The sequence below is a fragment of the Cimex lectularius genome, unplaced genomic scaffold (genome assembly GCF_000648675.2).
Source record: "Cimex lectularius strain Harlan isolate CLEC.00 unplaced genomic scaffold, Clec_2.1 scaffold89, whole genome shotgun sequence".
Taxonomy (NCBI): Eukaryota; Metazoa; Arthropoda; class Insecta; order Hemiptera; family Cimicidae; genus Cimex; species Cimex lectularius.
The window spans coordinates 1029204-1046876 of NW_019392722.1; the positions used below are offsets into that span (position 1 = coordinate 1029204).

General features: G+C 34.6%; 1 protein-coding gene and 1 long non-coding RNA gene across 6 annotated transcripts in view; both read left to right on the plus strand.

The window, feature by feature from the left end:
* The window catches only part of LOC106663643, a 303217-nt gene that overhangs the window by 209988 nt on the left and 75556 nt on the right, over positions 1-17673 (plus strand). The gene's annotated exons all lie outside the window — the stretch shown is intronic.
* On the plus strand, positions 1127-13270 carry LOC112126830. Its single transcript, XR_002910250.1, has 3 exons — positions 1127-1498; positions 8827-8830; positions 13260-13270. It is a non-coding gene; the product is annotated as an uncharacterized LOC112126830 (long non-coding RNA).

Here is a 17673-nt window from a genome sequence, read left to right on the forward strand (position 1 = left end):
TTTTGTGCACCTAACTCTAGAAACTCTGAGATTAAAAAAATCAAACAGGACGATCGAAAAACTAATGTAAGGAGGACTAATAAAAGGAATAAATTTGGCTTTATTTACTTCTCAATTTTTTTTCTCGTGAGTCCGCATAACTCGCAGTTAACAATGATTGAAATATTATTAATAATGTTGTTTTAAATGGTTGAAGTTTGTTTAAATGTTTCCTCTTTAAGATTATGTATTATTAAACTTAGCCTTTTCACATATACATTTCTAAGTTACAAGCCTTGAATTAGGCTGACTTTATTAATTTCTCGATCATTTTTTTTCTTTTGAGTCCGAGGTAGTCTGATGATGAAGTTGATGTAATTTATTTCATCTGTTCAATCATCTCAAGAAAATATCTCGATTATTCGCTCTGTTTTGTCTACTTTAGTATGATTTATTACAAAACAGAACAAAATTAAACTGCATGGTCGATAAACTCACAAGTTAACAATGATTACATTAATTAATATTTCAAATTATTTAACTTTCGCTTTAGATGACATAGGGGACTGCGGTGACGGAGTGGTTAGGGCGTCCGAGTCGTATTTCCCACGCTAGCGGTCCTGGGTTCAAATACTGGCACAGCCCTTGTCTTCTTAATCGGAAATATTATAAAAGAAGTGTTGTAAATTGATTGGACCACTCGACCGCGGACTTTAAGCCCTCCTCTTTGACAGAAATACTTTACTTTTTTATTTATCAAGACATGTTCTGCAAGGTGTCTTTGTATTGAACGGCTTTTTTCAGACTTATAACTTACAAAGTTCCTGTTGTGGAATTATTTTGGCTAAACTCAAATTTTTACTCATATTTTATCTCCTGGGTCCGTATATTTTCTCTGTGTTTTTACTTCAGCTTCATTCATTAGAGAATGAATCAATATTAATAATAATTGCTTTAAATGATATTAGATAATCATTTTCAAGCATAAATGGTTAAGACAGTACTTTCACTTAATTTTCTTGAAACGAAAGTCATCAAATAATGAGTTTTTACAGCTTTTGTTGTTTATTTGTTTTAATTTTGGATGTTATTTATCCATCCTCTATTTTTTAGAGTAAACGTTTTCTGTTGCATCTAAGAAATCCCAATTTCTTATTTCCACCTCATAAAAAATCAGAGGATTTTTTCTTGATTGTTTTGATTGACCCCTTGTGGCCAATCTGTTTTCCCTCGACGTCATCTACGCATCCTATTATGCATTTTCCTCCTGCGAATAAGCCAACAACTGATTTCCGTTTTGTCCTTTGTCCTGCCGCCCCTGCCAGGACTCCGAGTTCCTCTGCTCGTATAGTACAAGAGATATCTGTGGTGGGGAGCTGGAAATACGATCTCGCCTCCTGCGCCGCACTTCATCCTGCGCGCTTCGTGAGCTCGCTTGTGCTTTTGACTTTCTGACGTTCAGTGTTGTTTATTCGAGACTGGGTTGTTCTTGCCTGGATTCTATCGCCTGCGTATACACGTAAGATTCAATTGTTATTTATTAGAGAGAAGGTTTTATAAAAATTAATTTTGTTAACGGAAAAAAAGCGCGGTACTAAGTTTTTAAAATTTTTGATTTTCTAACACCTTTAAAAACAATTCATTCAACAAGCGATTTTATTAATTAATTAACCAATTAATGTGCCCATATTTTCATTAGACATAAAATGTACTTTTATTTGTTTATCCTTGTCCCAATTTAACCAGTGAATCAGTGTAGATGAATTTGTTTTCATTGCATATCTTTTGTTGAAAAACTGAAAATCACGAGGCAAAAATTCATATCTTTAAAGTAACAAATATTTATGAAATAGTAAATCGTCAGATGAAAATTTAATTTTAAAAAAGAGCTGAATCATATTTGATCGTGAAAGCTTTATTAAAAATACTGTCATTGCATTAAAATTGCGAGTACCATAAGATAGCGAGACCTGGCGAACCCCCGGGTTAACATTGTTAATTTAATATCCAAATAGACCATTCTTCGCCCTTTGTTTTAAACTTTATGCTTTATCCCCTGTCGACCAGTATATTTTAATTATTCACCTGACCGTTTTTTATTTATTTTCATCCAATTGCCCAAATTACAAACGAGGCAAGGACAAGCGTTGAAATCACTTTGTTGTTTTAAGGTTACTGGAGAATTTAGGTTCCATTCGAGAAGATTTCACTTGTTAAACTTAGAATTTGAAAGAAAATCTAGTTTTGCAGTTTTCAAATCGAACTTCCTAATTGTTGCATGTATTGAAGAGATAAATTAAGCTTTATTTTTTATTTGTGATTATGGCGAAAGGCCTAGATTGAATGGAATATCAGTTTCATGAACCTGTTTTGAAAAAAGTGTGTATGACTCAGAGACGAAAGGGCAGCCGGGAACTAATCGGGGTTATTTGAACATTATAACTCTTTATAATATCTGTCTAATAATAGGCTGTAGAGGAAAAGAACCATGAACTATTTATTGTTTTAGCTTTCGACAAGAGAGGATTTAATTTGATGGGACAAATAGTTTTAATTTGTTTATCGGAAAAGTTGTAGGTGGAAATCGCATTCGATAATCCAAATCGTCTTATGGAGTTTTGGAAAATTAGAGAACTTTTCCCCTCCCTTCGCCAGTTAAAGAAACCGAAAAAGGTTGGGTTCGGATTGTGAAATTTTATAAACAATCGTCGTTCCCGGGTTAAAAATTTCATTGATAGGCGGTCATGAAGGGGGCAGATAAGAGCACGAAAATGATTTCATCAGTGGTTGCCTGTAGAAGATGGCAAAGGACGATAAGAGGCTATCCTTAATAATCAGGATAGTATTGGGGTCATCGGGTTACATTTTTGGCCGGTTTCTCCTTTGTACGGTGTTATTAGCGTGATAATATTGAATAAAATAAATCCCTGGCAGAATTGGCCGGTTGAAATCTTTTTAAGGTAAATTACAAATGAAAAGGTCAAAATTTAAAAACAAAAACAATATTGGGAATATTCTTTCCTCTACTCAAATTGGGACATATCCAATTTATAAATATTACACCTTATTATTTGACCAAGTAATAATTTGAAAAGTAGCTACCTAATAAATCAACAAAATGAGGCAAAATCCAACATATTTCTTTTTTTTAAATTATATTCTTAATCCTTCATTTATTATATTATTAAATCTTTACGGTTTGAAAAATTATGTCGACTAATTTACTAATTATAAATGACAAATCCTTCATTAAATTAGCATTTAGATGTTTGTTTAAGGATTATGCAGAATATCAGCATTTACATGCGAAAAAAGTGCCCAATCTTAGTTTTTATTTCTCATGCTAGTAACATTGTTCTGTTCGTTTTAATAATTACCCTCTAATATTTACTTTTTATTTGATACTTTTTAGCAATATTTTTACATTTCGAATAATGTTTTGAATAGAAGTAGACTGTTCATAAGAAATATAGCTGATTATGGCCTAAAAAGGGAGGCTACTCGACTACACCAAGCCTCCAATTTTGCAGCAACTGCGAATGATCTTTGCCAAAAAGTTGGACTTTCCACCAATACGAAATGGCCAACGTATTTTACAAAGATCTTAACATTTAAATCGAATAAGGTTGAAGACAAAAACCTCCTCTTTCAACACAAAGGAAATAGTATGCGATTTCAGGGAGAAAATTATTTTTTAGTGACGAAAAGTGGTTCCGTGGATTTTTTTACAATGAAGAATGGTTGTAAGCAAACGTCAAATAGGTGGAGGTAGTGTCGTAGTATTACGTCGGATAGGCACTGTAGAAATTTTACCCAGCAAAACTGAGTGCAAAATAAAATATTTAAATTATTAAGGAACCAAGTATTGAATAGGAGAAGAGCTGACTGATACTAAAAGATTTCTTTGAAAAAAATATATATTTACATAGATATAAGCATTTTAGTTTTACCCTGGTCAGCCAGATCTTAAAATTTTTGAAAAAAGTTTGGGTTTTGACTCGTGAAATTATTGCACAAAGTAAGCAGTTCAACTCCATATAAAAGCTTAAGAACTGCTTATTTATTAAAAGCGGGACAACATCCGACAAAATTATATTTTAATTTTTTTTAAACTTTAATGTGATGTTATGAGGATCGGGGTGAGGTAATCAACAGACATAAATCACTTGTTTTTGCTAAGCTTGAAGTAACTTTCGACCTTCAGTCCGATCGATAAATATAAATAATATTTTAATTATTGATTGAATTACGAAAACCAACCCTGATTTAGAGCTCATTTTTGAGTAACGCAATGAGTACTTTTTTCACCCTTCGCTGATTCTTGAACAGAATATCTTTGTATGACAGAATAGACGAAATTATTCAGTTATCCACCAACTTTGTTTATATTCCGATTTGGGATATTATTGGGTATGATGGGTCCTTCAATGGAGGACCTCATACCCCGTTATTTCCCAAACCAGAGTATGACAGAATACACACACAATAGTTTATTGAGCCAATTGAAATATATCAACGAAATCTTGTCATAAAACAAGTATTTTTTCTTGTTCATGACCTCACCTTGATCCTTTTAATCTTTAATATAGGTCGATCTTGTGTACTATTTTAATTTGAAAACTGTTACAAAAATATTAGTGGATTTTTGATAAATAACAGATGGCCAACCTACTGTTAAATGAGGTAAATAGTAAATGATTATTTTGAGATCGTGAGATGCGGTCTGGTGTGAGGTAGGTTTTAGGAAAACATTTTCTTTTCGTGCCAACTTTTCGTTCTTTATTGAGATCATCTTCAGGGCTGTCATTCTTGTTTGTCGTGTTGAGGGTGCCCAAGACCAGAAAAGAATGACACGGAAAACAAACACCTGAAGATGATCTCAATAAAGATAAGAAAAGTTGGCACGATAAGGAAAATGTTTTCCTAAAACCTACCTCACACCAGACCGCATCTCACGATCTCAAAATAATCATTTACTAACGGTCACTAAACACCACACATTTAACACGCACACTCTCTCACACACACACACACACACACACACGAGTCACACTCTTGTACTATGTTACTCTACTTTTTCGTCTCTATTGAACCATCTATTTTCTATGTTCTGCTAAATAGTGTTCACTCTGTCACTTATTTCATTTTACCCCTTCCTTATAATATAATTTGTATCATTCTAAACTCTCTCTCTAAGTCTATATTTATATCTATCTCTTTCTCTCCCTCCCTCCTCCCGCCCACTCCATCTCTCTCTCTCTCTCTCTCTCTTGTTTCATTTTACCCCTCCCTTGTCATATTATTTGTATCATCCTAAACTCTCTCTCGTTTCTATCTATCTCTCTGTCTATGTCTATATTTCTCTCTCTCTCTCTCTCGCTCTCATACATTTTAAAAAAAACACACACACACACAAGTGTGCGCGTAAATAGTGAAATAATTGAAAAAAAAAGTCTTTAATCTTTTACCAGTGTTGTTTTGTAAGGAGTGAAGTAGCTCATTTTTAGTTATTTTATTATTCAAGGTTTTTACTATTATCAGACAAGATCAACCTGGATAATTTTATTTTGTCCATTTTTAATTATACATTTTTTGATATATTATTGATTTTTAAAATTGATGTTACAACTGGCTATAGTCAGTTTGTAAGGAAACTAACTTTCGCTAATAGATTTTTAACATTTAACACCCCAGTCTTAATTAGAAATGTTTTAAGATCTATTAATTTCTAACAATTTCTGTCGGTTTATGACCTGCTGGAGGCTGTAATCGTTTAGAAGTTACTGTTTCCTATCTGTGTATAAAAGGCGCTTGTAAAGAAAGGCCAAGGATGATCGGCCGTCGCCAAATCGTTAAAATTTTGCCACCGTCATCCCCCTTGATTTTCTGGAATTTCCGCGTCCGCCGATTGATAAAACCAAATGCAGCATAATTTTAAAAAATCACTTTCCTGCCGCGATACTGGCATTTCGCCGGCAGAATTAGAAAGTGCGTATGAGTCAAGGACCATTTGTTGGCCAGCCGGGCCCGACCGCCTCCTTTGTCAAACAGACAGGCTCATCGAGGTAGATAAGGCGAATTTCAAAAGACCGTTTAGGAAACATACACCAAGGAAATATATGGCGAGATGAGGTCATTCATCCATGAACAAATATGTTTTACGCCTCGTCGACGTTTTGAATAATTCTCTACTAATTGTTTATTTGATGTATGCTTACTATTTTGTAGAAAATTGATGTATTCCTAACAAATTGGCTTAGCATATATGACAATCTCTAGGGAAAAAGTGTTCAGTTAGAAGAATGAAAAAAATTGGTAAAAGGATTAGTAAGTTGACTTCGATACTGCTTTACATGTGTTTTAAGGATCTCAAGAAGAGGAATAAAGTTTTTTCCCTATTCGCCTTGTTACTCTGATTATTGAAATATCCGACAGGACCTTTCCAGAAAAGACAGAGTAACTGTACAAGGAAGGAAAGAGACCGTGTATTCTCATTATTTCAATTCGCCGTCCAGACAGCACAGCTCATGCATAAACCTTAGACGACGAGTATCCCAATTGGGAGCGCCGATTGTTCAGGAGGCCCAGAAAAGAAGAAAAGCGCCGCCCTTTTCTAGGACAGGAGCCGCCAAATAGTTGCTTTTGTCAGGTTTTGAAAAGGTGTGAAAGTCTTCTCGCGAATGGGGGGGGGGAACTCGACACGGCTTATTTACCACGGATCTTATGGTTTTTCACGAGACGCGGGGTCGCGACGGGCCCTTTCCCGTCTCCAAGCAAGTCCTTGGGAGGGCATGGTCCTTTTTTTTCAAGCCTTTGGGGAATCGACGGACAAAGGGATCAGCGATCGGCACGTGAACCGATTAATCAACGATTGAGTAAAATTAACGTAGACCGTTTCAAAATGTTACAGAGACTTCCCAAGCAACAAGGGAAATTTCAATATTTCTCCAACTTTACGCTATTAAATTATTCATCCCACTACCAAAAAGCTCTGACATATATTTAAAAGTGCAACATAAACTCGTTGTTATGAACAAAACGGAAGCAATTGACTTATCTTTTGACTAGTAAAGTACTAGTTTTAAGTAGTACTTTGGACTAGTTTGAGTAGTAAATTACAATTACTATGTTGAATAATTTATTAAAATGTGTATTAAAAATAACTTTTTAAAAGCAACATATACATGTATGAGAGATCACAACTGATTGTTGTCATCATGTTTTCTCCAATGCCAGCCTATCTAAAAATATAATTTGAATAGTTTTGTAACATGAAATCTACCTTCAAATATTGCAAGAATTTTTTAAAGAATGAGCTTTTTTGGAAATTTTAAACTACATTTGCGTTTGGAAATACATAAAGGTCATTTGGTTTTTTCAAAAATAGCGAGAAGTCTCTCTCTGTCAGTCTGTCTGTCTGTCTGTCTGTCTGTCTGTCTCTCTCTCTCTCTCTCTCTCTCTCTCTCTCTCTCTCTCTCGTTCTCTTTCTCTCTTCCTATCTCCTCCCTTTCTCTCTGTTTCTCACGCACATATATGTTATATATATATAATATTCTTCAGAACCCGAAAAGCGCTGAAGAATATTATTATCCAAACATAAGTAATTTATTGTACTAATTGGATATATTTGGAGAACAAAGTACAAATGTAAAGCCTAAACGAAGGCTTTTTTGCAAAATAGAGTATTCATAACGTAATAAAATAAAGCATATTTAAGAGTGTAATATTGGAATGATACGAAAGAAGTTCGTTCTTTTTTGTTTACCTTCCAAAGAAGACGTAACATCTAGCACTTATCGAGGGGGGTGGCATATTTCTTCAGATTCATTCCATGTTATGAAAAATGATGAAAACCATTGGTAAATCGGTTAAAATAAACGTTCAATGTTGTGAAAAGTTCACTAATTTTTTGGTCCGCTTGACCAATTGAAAGATGGCAAAAAGGAGAGAAAATTCAAAAGGTGGGGTTGAGATGGGAAGTTAGTGTCTGAGTGGATCGAGGACACTATAGCTCAAGTGGTAGAGCACCGGCGTATCTAGCTGAAGATCGTGGGTTCGAATCCCGCTCGTGCCATTGACTTTTTTTATCTCAACTAAAAACCTTAATTAATTGTGAAAAGTGCAAGTGAAATCAGATACTGCGAAAATTACACCCCCAGTTGGTTTTTAAATGAAAAGAGAACTTTTGTCGAGGTTTTATTTTCGGTTTATACTAATTAAAGGAATCGTGGTGGATGACCGACTCGTATTTGCAGAGCTAGCTGCTCTGGGTTCGAATACCGGCAGAGCAAATGGCTTTTTAATTGATAATGGTATGATTGTATTATAAAGTAATTCGACCTCTCATCCGCCATCGATGTATTTGGACGTTAAGACCTCTTATGCCTTAGGAATTACTTTATTTACTAAGTAAGGGTGAATTTCCGAAAAGACAGGACACTGCATTGGAAACAAAAGACAGAAACTTAAAACAGTTATTGCAAAATGAATTTAATCTACTTTTTAATGTTTTTCTGCTCTCTTAATTTAACTTATTTATCTAAATTGTAATAAATAAGAAACTGTTGAAATTTTTGTTGTTTTGAGTTGTAGAAAACCAGGAGTATTTGTATTTCAATTTGTATCACGATTTTCTAGCTCTAGGATTTATTCTTCTTCGTATTTTTGCAAATTTTCTATTAAACACGACTCTGTACTATTTTCCAGAGAGGCTTTAATTATTTTTAGCGTTGTTCAATGTAATTAATCATATAGGGCTGAGAATTTAATCGTTTCAAATAATTAATTAATCAGTTATTTATAGGATATTTATAAAAATAGAACATTCTGCGTATAATTTTTCAGCAGGCGTGTCCTGGGTGCCCTTTTGCCCGACGTTCAAACACTGACTTTTACCCGAGTCCCACGCTTTCCACTGGCCTGTGTTTCATCCCCGAAGCGCGTTTGACCGTAAATTTAGAGATTCGCACGCTTTCGACGGGGAGGGATTTTATATTTTCAAGAATGGTCCGTCCGTCTGGCTCCCTGTTTGGAATCGCAATGTTGAACTTGGGAAAGGGGTATTTGCATTTCAAATCTGAAAACGGAAAGTGAGAATCGTTTGAAAACCTTGGCCTATCTGTAAAAGTGAAACGTTTTCAAATGCTTTCTTTCAACTTAAGACGGTTAAGACGAGAATGCTGATCGTTTATTGGCGAGAAAACGGTAAAAAAACAAACATGACACGAGACATCCACAAGAATTTTCTTGGTTTTCTACTGCGTTTCAACCAAACATCATTAAAAAAACGTTGCTTAAAAAGTAACCACAAAAAAGGGCAAATTTTATATAAAATAAAAAATATTGCTTATTTAAAAATAAAATTATTTTTAAAAATTTGCACTCTGCTTGAGCTGAAAACAAGAAACGTTGTATGAAAGAGAAATTAACCAACCAGGATAAACCTAATCCTTGAGTGAATGCATATGCAATCTGACCTTACAGCGTAAAATTAGTTAATTATTTAAGCACAATTACAATCTGGATCATGTGTGGAATAATAAATGTCTTTTCGTTTGTGAAAAGCGAACTAAGACAAGCAGAAGGAAAAAATAAGAGAAAACTTTTAATTTAATTGATCTTCTTGATTATAAGAAGTGAAATATTTAAAAAAAATATTTCTTGCGAAAAGAAGCTTTCATCACTAAAACAAAACAATAAGGATTTCTCCAAGTAAAATATAATTCGATGTCGTCACCAAATACATACAATTTTGGATAGTTTATACGTTCGTATTTCTGGGTGTTGTTCTTGAAAAATTCAATAATCACCATATACATACAATTTTGGATAGTTTATACGTTCGTATTTCTGGGTGTTGCTCTTGAAAAATTCAATAATCACCATATACATACAATTTTCGATAGTTTATACGTTCGCATTTCTGGGATTCGTTCTTTAAAAATTCAATAATCACCAAATACATACAATTTTTGATAGTTTATATGTTCGTATTTCTCCTTTAAGCCTTGGTTGCTTGAGAAAACGCCGTACAATACGCATTCGGCTTTTGCCATATCGCTTTCATTGTCTTAACACAATGGTAATCTACGACTATCAGATCCTTTCGCTTGCAAAATCCGCGGATAAAAGCGGAAATATTCGGCCGCCCCGGGAGATGAGGTGAGAGGCGGACAACAAAGCGGCTTTTATAAGGTAGCGCAATGACTTTCCGTATTCCATATAAGGGAAATTCTCCAGGTGGCCACACCTCTCCATAACAACTAGACGTTACGTGTTCTTTGGAAAGTAAACAAAGAAGAGTGACCTTCCCTCAATTCGCTCTAATGTCCTAGTAGCAAATATGCTTTGTGTTATTACAGTAATGAATGTTCTACTTTGAATAAGCCTTGATTTAGGGTTTGAATTTGTACGTTGTCCTCCTATTGTCTCAAATATGTAAATTATTTTTCTTAGATTTAATTCTTTACCCCGTTTAGATATTTAAAGGTTAAAGATGATATATATCTACGGTGTGTGTGTGTGCGCGCGCGTGTATGTGTCTGTCTGTCTGTCTGTCTCTCTCTCTCTCTCTCTCTCTCTCTCTCTCTCTCTCTCTCTCTCTCTGAGATGTGAGAGAAAGAGAGAGAGATAAAATATTTAAAAATACAGAACCAACAAATAAAGAAATACATATACAATTTTCGTGGTGAACTATTCGTAATATTTAATAAATATATAGATATGCGTATAGACAAATAGATACACATATGTATAGATGGTGAGAGAGAGGGAGGGGGAGAGAGAAAGAGAGGGAGTGAGAGGGGGACAAAGAAGTATATTTAAAATTTTCGTGTTCACATTGTTAAACATTCAGAATAAAAAACAAATATACATAACTTTTTCGTGTTATAGTCGTATGTAATATTTAACAAATATATCCATCACAAATGGATATACTAATCCTATCAGTCTCCTTCCTGTAATTAGTAACATTCTCTAGAAACTCCTATTGAAACGCGTATACCCTATCATTTAACCCCAAGAAACTATTTCGAGTCACCAGTTTTGATTTAGGTCCCTACATTCTACAATCCATCGATGACATCTGGAGGACGTCATTTCATTCTCACTTGAGCAAAAGCACTGTTGTCCGGGTGAGTTCGTTGACATCGCTCAAGCCTTTGAAAGGGTTTGGCACCCGGGCCTCCTGTGGAAACTGAAAAGCATGCTACCCAGGACCTACTACCTTATCATAATATCGTGCCTGACTGACCGTTACTTCAAAGTTCTTCAGGGCACAGCGATATCCTCTGTTTATCTAATCCAATCTGGCGACCCACAAGGGAGCATTCTTGGACCTCTTCTTTACACGATACGTACTGCTGACATTCCTAACCTTCCAGAAACAATTTTCTATGCTTTTAATGATGATATAGCAATCCTTTTCCCGCATAAAGATCCAGTCGTCGAATACTGAAATCTTTAAAACCATTTGCGGTGTCTCGACGTTTGGTATAAAAAGTGGAGTATTAAAATATATGCAACAAAGAGCCAATACATTAACTCCACACAAAGACGTATTATACTACCACATGTTTACTTTAACAGGAATTTCTCTACACACTGTCGAACCGTACGTTGCTTAGGAAACCACCTGGACAAACGAATTACTTAGAATCCGCACACAAAACTAAATCGAAACGAACTAAAGAGACAGTAAACCTGTTATTTCCATTACGCGACAGACGATCGAAACATCCACATAAATACAAAAGATTAATAAACCATAGTTCTCAAACGTATGTGGTCTTGAGGTATCGAAGTCTAGGTGTCAACCAACTATTCCAATTTCCAACTCATCCAAAGATTCCAATTAAAAATCCTAAGAAAATATTAACCCTCATTATTATGTATCAATCCTCACGCTATACCGAGATTTCATTATTTACTTCGTTTCTGAAGTAGCGAAATTTTATTAACAAAAATTCCATCAATCCCGTTCCCCACATCAGAATGCATGGTCCGTCAGCTCAGTTTCACTACCATCACTGAAATGCCAATGGCCGAAGAAAATTGTAAATATGGTCACTATTTATTCTTCCTACCAAAGCATAAATAGCAGATCACCAAGTCTAAGGGCTTCGTCTTCTTTAGTTCAGTATGCTTACTTCTTCGTTATTATCCAACAACTGGAAAGCTTGCTCACTTTGATGCTGGTGAAGCCTTTGCTTATGATTCACAGCAAAGAGTTAGATGGCAGCACTAACAGTTTCCACCAGGAGGTCCCGATGTAGATCGTCGTTGCGAATGTACCATGGTGCATTCACAATGCTCCCTAACACTTTGTTTTGAAACGTCTGTACCTTTTCACATCAGTTTTCTTGGCACAGACCCAAAGCTGTATACCATTAGTCCATACAGGCTTTAGAACTTGCTGGTAAAGGTGCACCTTGCTGTGAGAATCCAATTATGAATATCGACCAAGGGGCCAGTACATTTTCCGAAATTTGATTTTGAGTTCTTGACATTTTTTCTTAAGATGCCTTTTACACTTGAATTTGGCATCTAAGGTCATGCCCAAATACTTCGCTGTATTTGCATATGATACCCTAGTTGCATTCAGGTCTAATATAATTGGTGAAGTTAACATGCACAGATTTTGTCTCGTTTAATTGAATGCGCCATCTTACTTAGAGACCTCTGTGAGAGCTGTGTGAAGCTTGGCCGTTGCTTCTTTAACACTGTCTCCAATAGCCAAGATGGCGGTATCATCCCCAAACGTAACCACTGTAGTCGGATCTTTTTTAGGCAAGTCACTCCTGAATAGAAGGTATATTCTATAGATATATTCTTATATAGAAGGTATATATAATAAATAGGAGAGGTCCAAGGACACCGCCCTGTGGCACTCCTGCTGATCTCTCTTAGCGTTGAGTACCCATCATAATGTCTAACTCTGTGAAAAGTTAAAGATAAATGTAATCTTAATGAAATACAATTGCAATTGAAAAATGTCTTATTCTAAGAACCAAAAATGTTTATTAGAAAGTTTTAACAAATTTATTCTATATCTGGGAAGATTTTGGCATGTATAGAGTATGTTCTAGTTAAAATTTGAAAACGATCATAATAATTTTAATGGAAGCTTAGTGTAATATAAAGCAAATTTGTCATGTTGAATTTTATTCCGGTTACCACCACACTGAAAAGTTTCTAAATGTCCTTTTTATGTGGAAGTAACCGGCAGCGACGGGATGAATACTGTTTGAACCTGTTCCACAAGTGAGAGAGAAAAAAAGACAAAAAGGCAAAGTTGTTTTTGCTAAAAGGCCAGAACAATGACATCAGTTTTCCCTTCAAGGCATTTTAGCTGTGTCTAAACGGTAAACGTTCCGTTCTACTTTCTTCGGTCTCATGTCATACAGCTCATTTTGTCTCATTAATTTACACTTTTCTTGTAACCTTTGTATCGCAGAAAGAAACCCCGCATTCGGGAAAATTTTCTCAATTATATTTTCAAAGATGTAACGGTTTTTAACGGAAAGGAGTTTGGGAGAAACAACGAAAGGTTTTATTCTTTTTATGATCTATACCAAAGCGATAAAGGGTAACACGGAAAAAATAATAAGGTTTAAACTGATCCGTCTTTTGAAAAACGTAATAGAATTTGCCGAGGGAATCAACAACAATTATTAAAAACCGCAGAAATAGCTATGAAATAATGCATTTCCTGCGTTTAACTTCAGGTTTCTATCGTATTCCCACTCGTTTCTGGTATAACAATTACACAGCTAACATGATATATAATCTTTATTAAAAAGTCAACTTTTGTAAATCGGATGCAAAGTTACAGTCGAAAAATAGTACGTTTGAAAATGTTTCAAGCTAATAAATGCAGCTGTACTAATCGTACTGATAATTACAATACAACAGAATTCAATATACAGTACATATCGAAATTGATTGATCGATATTGACCTACTTGTGTTGAAACACATTAATATCCTTCAACCTAGGATAATTCATTTATTATGTTTAATTGAAGGCTTCTTAAATCGTAGCTATCTCTCCAAGCCATATAGTCAATCAGAACTTGCAGTCTACTAAGAAAAGGGAAGCCTCGGACGTGGAACCAACGATTTTAGTCGTCAAATATTACACAAGGTCGGAGCTTTTATGCCAAAGAGCCCTAGGAGCAGAAAAAAATTAATTAAAATACTTTTTCAAATTTTTTGCGTGTATTTCAAGGTTATCATATATCAGTAGATTTGTGTGGAATAGAAAAATAGTAAGCAAGATTTTATTTAAAGAAGTTAGATATATAAAAGGTTGCAAAAATCAAAAGATCCGTTCAGTGAAGTAGGGCAAAATACATTATATAAAAAAATCGGATTCGTTTTAAGCATCATCACCATTAATGTCGATTTCTCATTCCAATGAAAATGCGTTTTTTCTCTGAGATGCTCAGCTCCTCTGAATTTTTATCCAAATTCAACATTATTACAACCCATTTACGTTTTAGTGGCCAATAAACCAAGTCCTTTCAATTAATTATTCTTTTTATGTAAGGTCTTGGTTGAGATAAAAAGTCAGTGTCACGAGCGGGATTCGAACCCACGACCTCAGCTAAATACATCGCTGCTCTACCACCTGAGCTATCGTGACCGTCGTGGGTTCGAATCCCGCTCGTGACACTGACTTTTTTTATCTCAAACAAGACCTTACATAAAAAGAATTATTACAACCGTTGGAAAGCAAAATATTTCATCTTTCAGTACCAACATTGTTTAGATTTTATGCGAGTGAGAATAATAAAAATGAATTCAACAAAAGTTCAAACTATTTCTTCAACATTTTTTTATTCTCCGGTTTCAGTTTGATTATAGAGGCGATGTTTGTGCTATTTCATGGGTTCATAAAGTTCTAAACTCTGGAAAGCTTCCTGTTGAAAGGCTAAGATTGGCTCGAAATTATCACTATTTGTTTTAATTTTGGAGAAAGTTGCATTTTGATATACCAGAAATTTGAGTGAAATTTTTTTCCTCTCAAACTTGTATTCAAAGGGTCTTTTGGGGAGCGAACATCAAATTGGTTTTCGTCTATAGCTGCCAAATACAATTTTGACATAGTGACGAACATCTTAGATGTACGTTAAATTTCTTTTTCACAAGAAACCCCAAAACCTCCCTAAATAACCTTGTTTGGTATATAAAAAACATATTTTTTGTATATTTTTGTCCCACAATTTTTTCGAACACACAAAATTGGCGATAACTTGAAAGACTTCATTGACCTACACAAAATTTTAAGGGGATTGAAAGTCCCCTAAACTTCGGCTTTCATCAATAAATGAGAACAGTACATATATGGTTTGTCATATGTTGAGGTATTTTTTTTCTGATTTCATCCTTCCTGATAACGCAATGACCAGAAGTTGATATGGGCTCCAACTAACGAAATATTGCTTTCTAACAGTTAGTACATTTGATAAAATTCAGATACGTTATGAATTTTTATGTGAAACACCGGTCATCGTAGATTAAAAAAATTGCACCCGACTAATAGAGCCCCAAAAAGGTCAATTTTGGGTGATGAAAATTAGTATTTGTTTTGTTTTTCAGAAGCAATTTTTTTCTATTTTACTCCAAACGTCCAAGGTTTTGTTAACATTTTATTTGTGTATCCTCCAAAATTTGTTTATCCTAAATTAAAAAATCAATTCGAGTGATATATTATAACCTTGAAATGTACCACAACTAAGGCAGAAAAGCATTATAACAAGTATGTACATTACTTTTTTCCCTCCTTCTAGATTGGTAACATAGCTTGAACATATTGTGTCTTATATTTTTTTAATTTTCTCCAAAAATGTTTCGTTAAAATCTCTCATCTTTCGCCCGTAGCCTCCCCTTATAAGTAACAAATTTTCTTTTTCGAGAATAAAAATTAAAAAAGGAAATTGTTTGACGGTTTTTTAAATTTCTGCAAGAATGGTAAAAAATGTCTCCCGTATTTGGAAAACCATCTGGTTCGTTATTTGTAACAAGATACTAAAGTTATAAAAATGATGGTAAAAGAGCAGAGTTGAAAGAAGCAAAAGCAGATCGAAAACTCGTAATTTTCCTTTTCATTCCAATTTTTACTACCAACTTTCACTTTTGGCGACATGTGCGCCCATAAGTTACACGGAATCCCTTTCCGACTTTTATTTAAGACACAGGGTGTCATAGTTCTTATGATTTTACTGACTTTGTTTCATATAATTTTTATTTAACAAAAAAAAACTTAAAAGAGAAAAACGTTCAAACTGCTTGAATAATACCGCTACTTGACACACAAGGTTATTAGAATTAGAACTTTGAAGGACAGCCAAGGATTTCCTTTCTTTGAGTTCAAGATACAAGGCTGCTAAGGTCCCCAGCTATATTTAAATCGCATTTCACTACCTATACACAAATAAATTTAACTGGGTCAAAAATGGATCAAGTTTTACAATCGATTCTTAGGTCTACAAGCAGGTAGATTTACCAACCGTAGATTTTTATAAGTTTTTCGTCGCTAAACAAGCCTTGTGATGTTGCGTAAATCCAGGCTAAAATTCCCATTAGGCCGTGATTAGAAAAAATGATATAATCGACAAGAGACAGTCGGTCGGTCACGGTTTACGTCCGACTTCCGCTTGGGAACATCTGGTTTCACGTTTTCACGAAATTGTTATGTTAATGGCTAAAAGGGCAATGCCCTGAAGTGCATTGTCGAGGAAGCGATCGAAGTCTGCTTTTTTACGTTTCGACCTACAACGGCAAACAAGAATATGTGCATGTAAACCTTTTTAACGTGTCTTCTCATAAGTCATTCCAGAGGGAGGCAGCGCCTATTAATCGAGATTCGTCTTGAATAGTTCCCACAACTCGTACGAAAGAGAAATCCTTAAACATTAATAATTATATAATCAATTTCTGAACGGTTTTGTCTTCTGGCAATTGTAAGGCTTACTTTCGAACAACCACTAAGGGGCAACCTGTCTTAATTGTGAAAATCGTGAAAAGTTCAACAAAACACACACACACATATATATGTATATATACATATATTCCTGTGTATATTCCTGTTTTTCAAATATTACTTTCGAACAATTTCGTCATGGTTCTATACAAGGTTTATCTATTTAATCAGCTCTTTATTGCAAGAATATATATTTATTTTATCTTTTTTCTGTTGCTATTTAAACAGCATTAATTTAATATTATATATCTACAACTTATGTTTTTACGTAAGTGCTAAATAATGCTTTCAGAGAGAGTTCCTCATATGAAAAGACATGCCATTAAAGACCGACTATCAGACATTGAGTATTATTACCAAATTAGGAATCAGTTTATTCATTGTTAGAATCAGTGAAACATACGTCAAAGGGCCAATTAAAACTTTTTTATACACAAATGTTCGGTGGTTTTCTTCCCTTCCTAGGCTAAAATCTGAACAATTTTAACACAAAATAGAAGATAAATGCTATACTCTAGAAGTTAAATTTCACTATTTTGATATTTATAATCCTTATTACTGATGTCTTTAAAAGTAATTCATACAAAGCTTTACAATTTAGTAAAAATATTTTGGTAAATAAAGGCTTAAGGTACGAGGCGGTCTCTAGGACACCGTCGTTTAAGGCGACGTGTCGGTTCCTCAGTATGAAAAGGTGTAGGCTTGGCA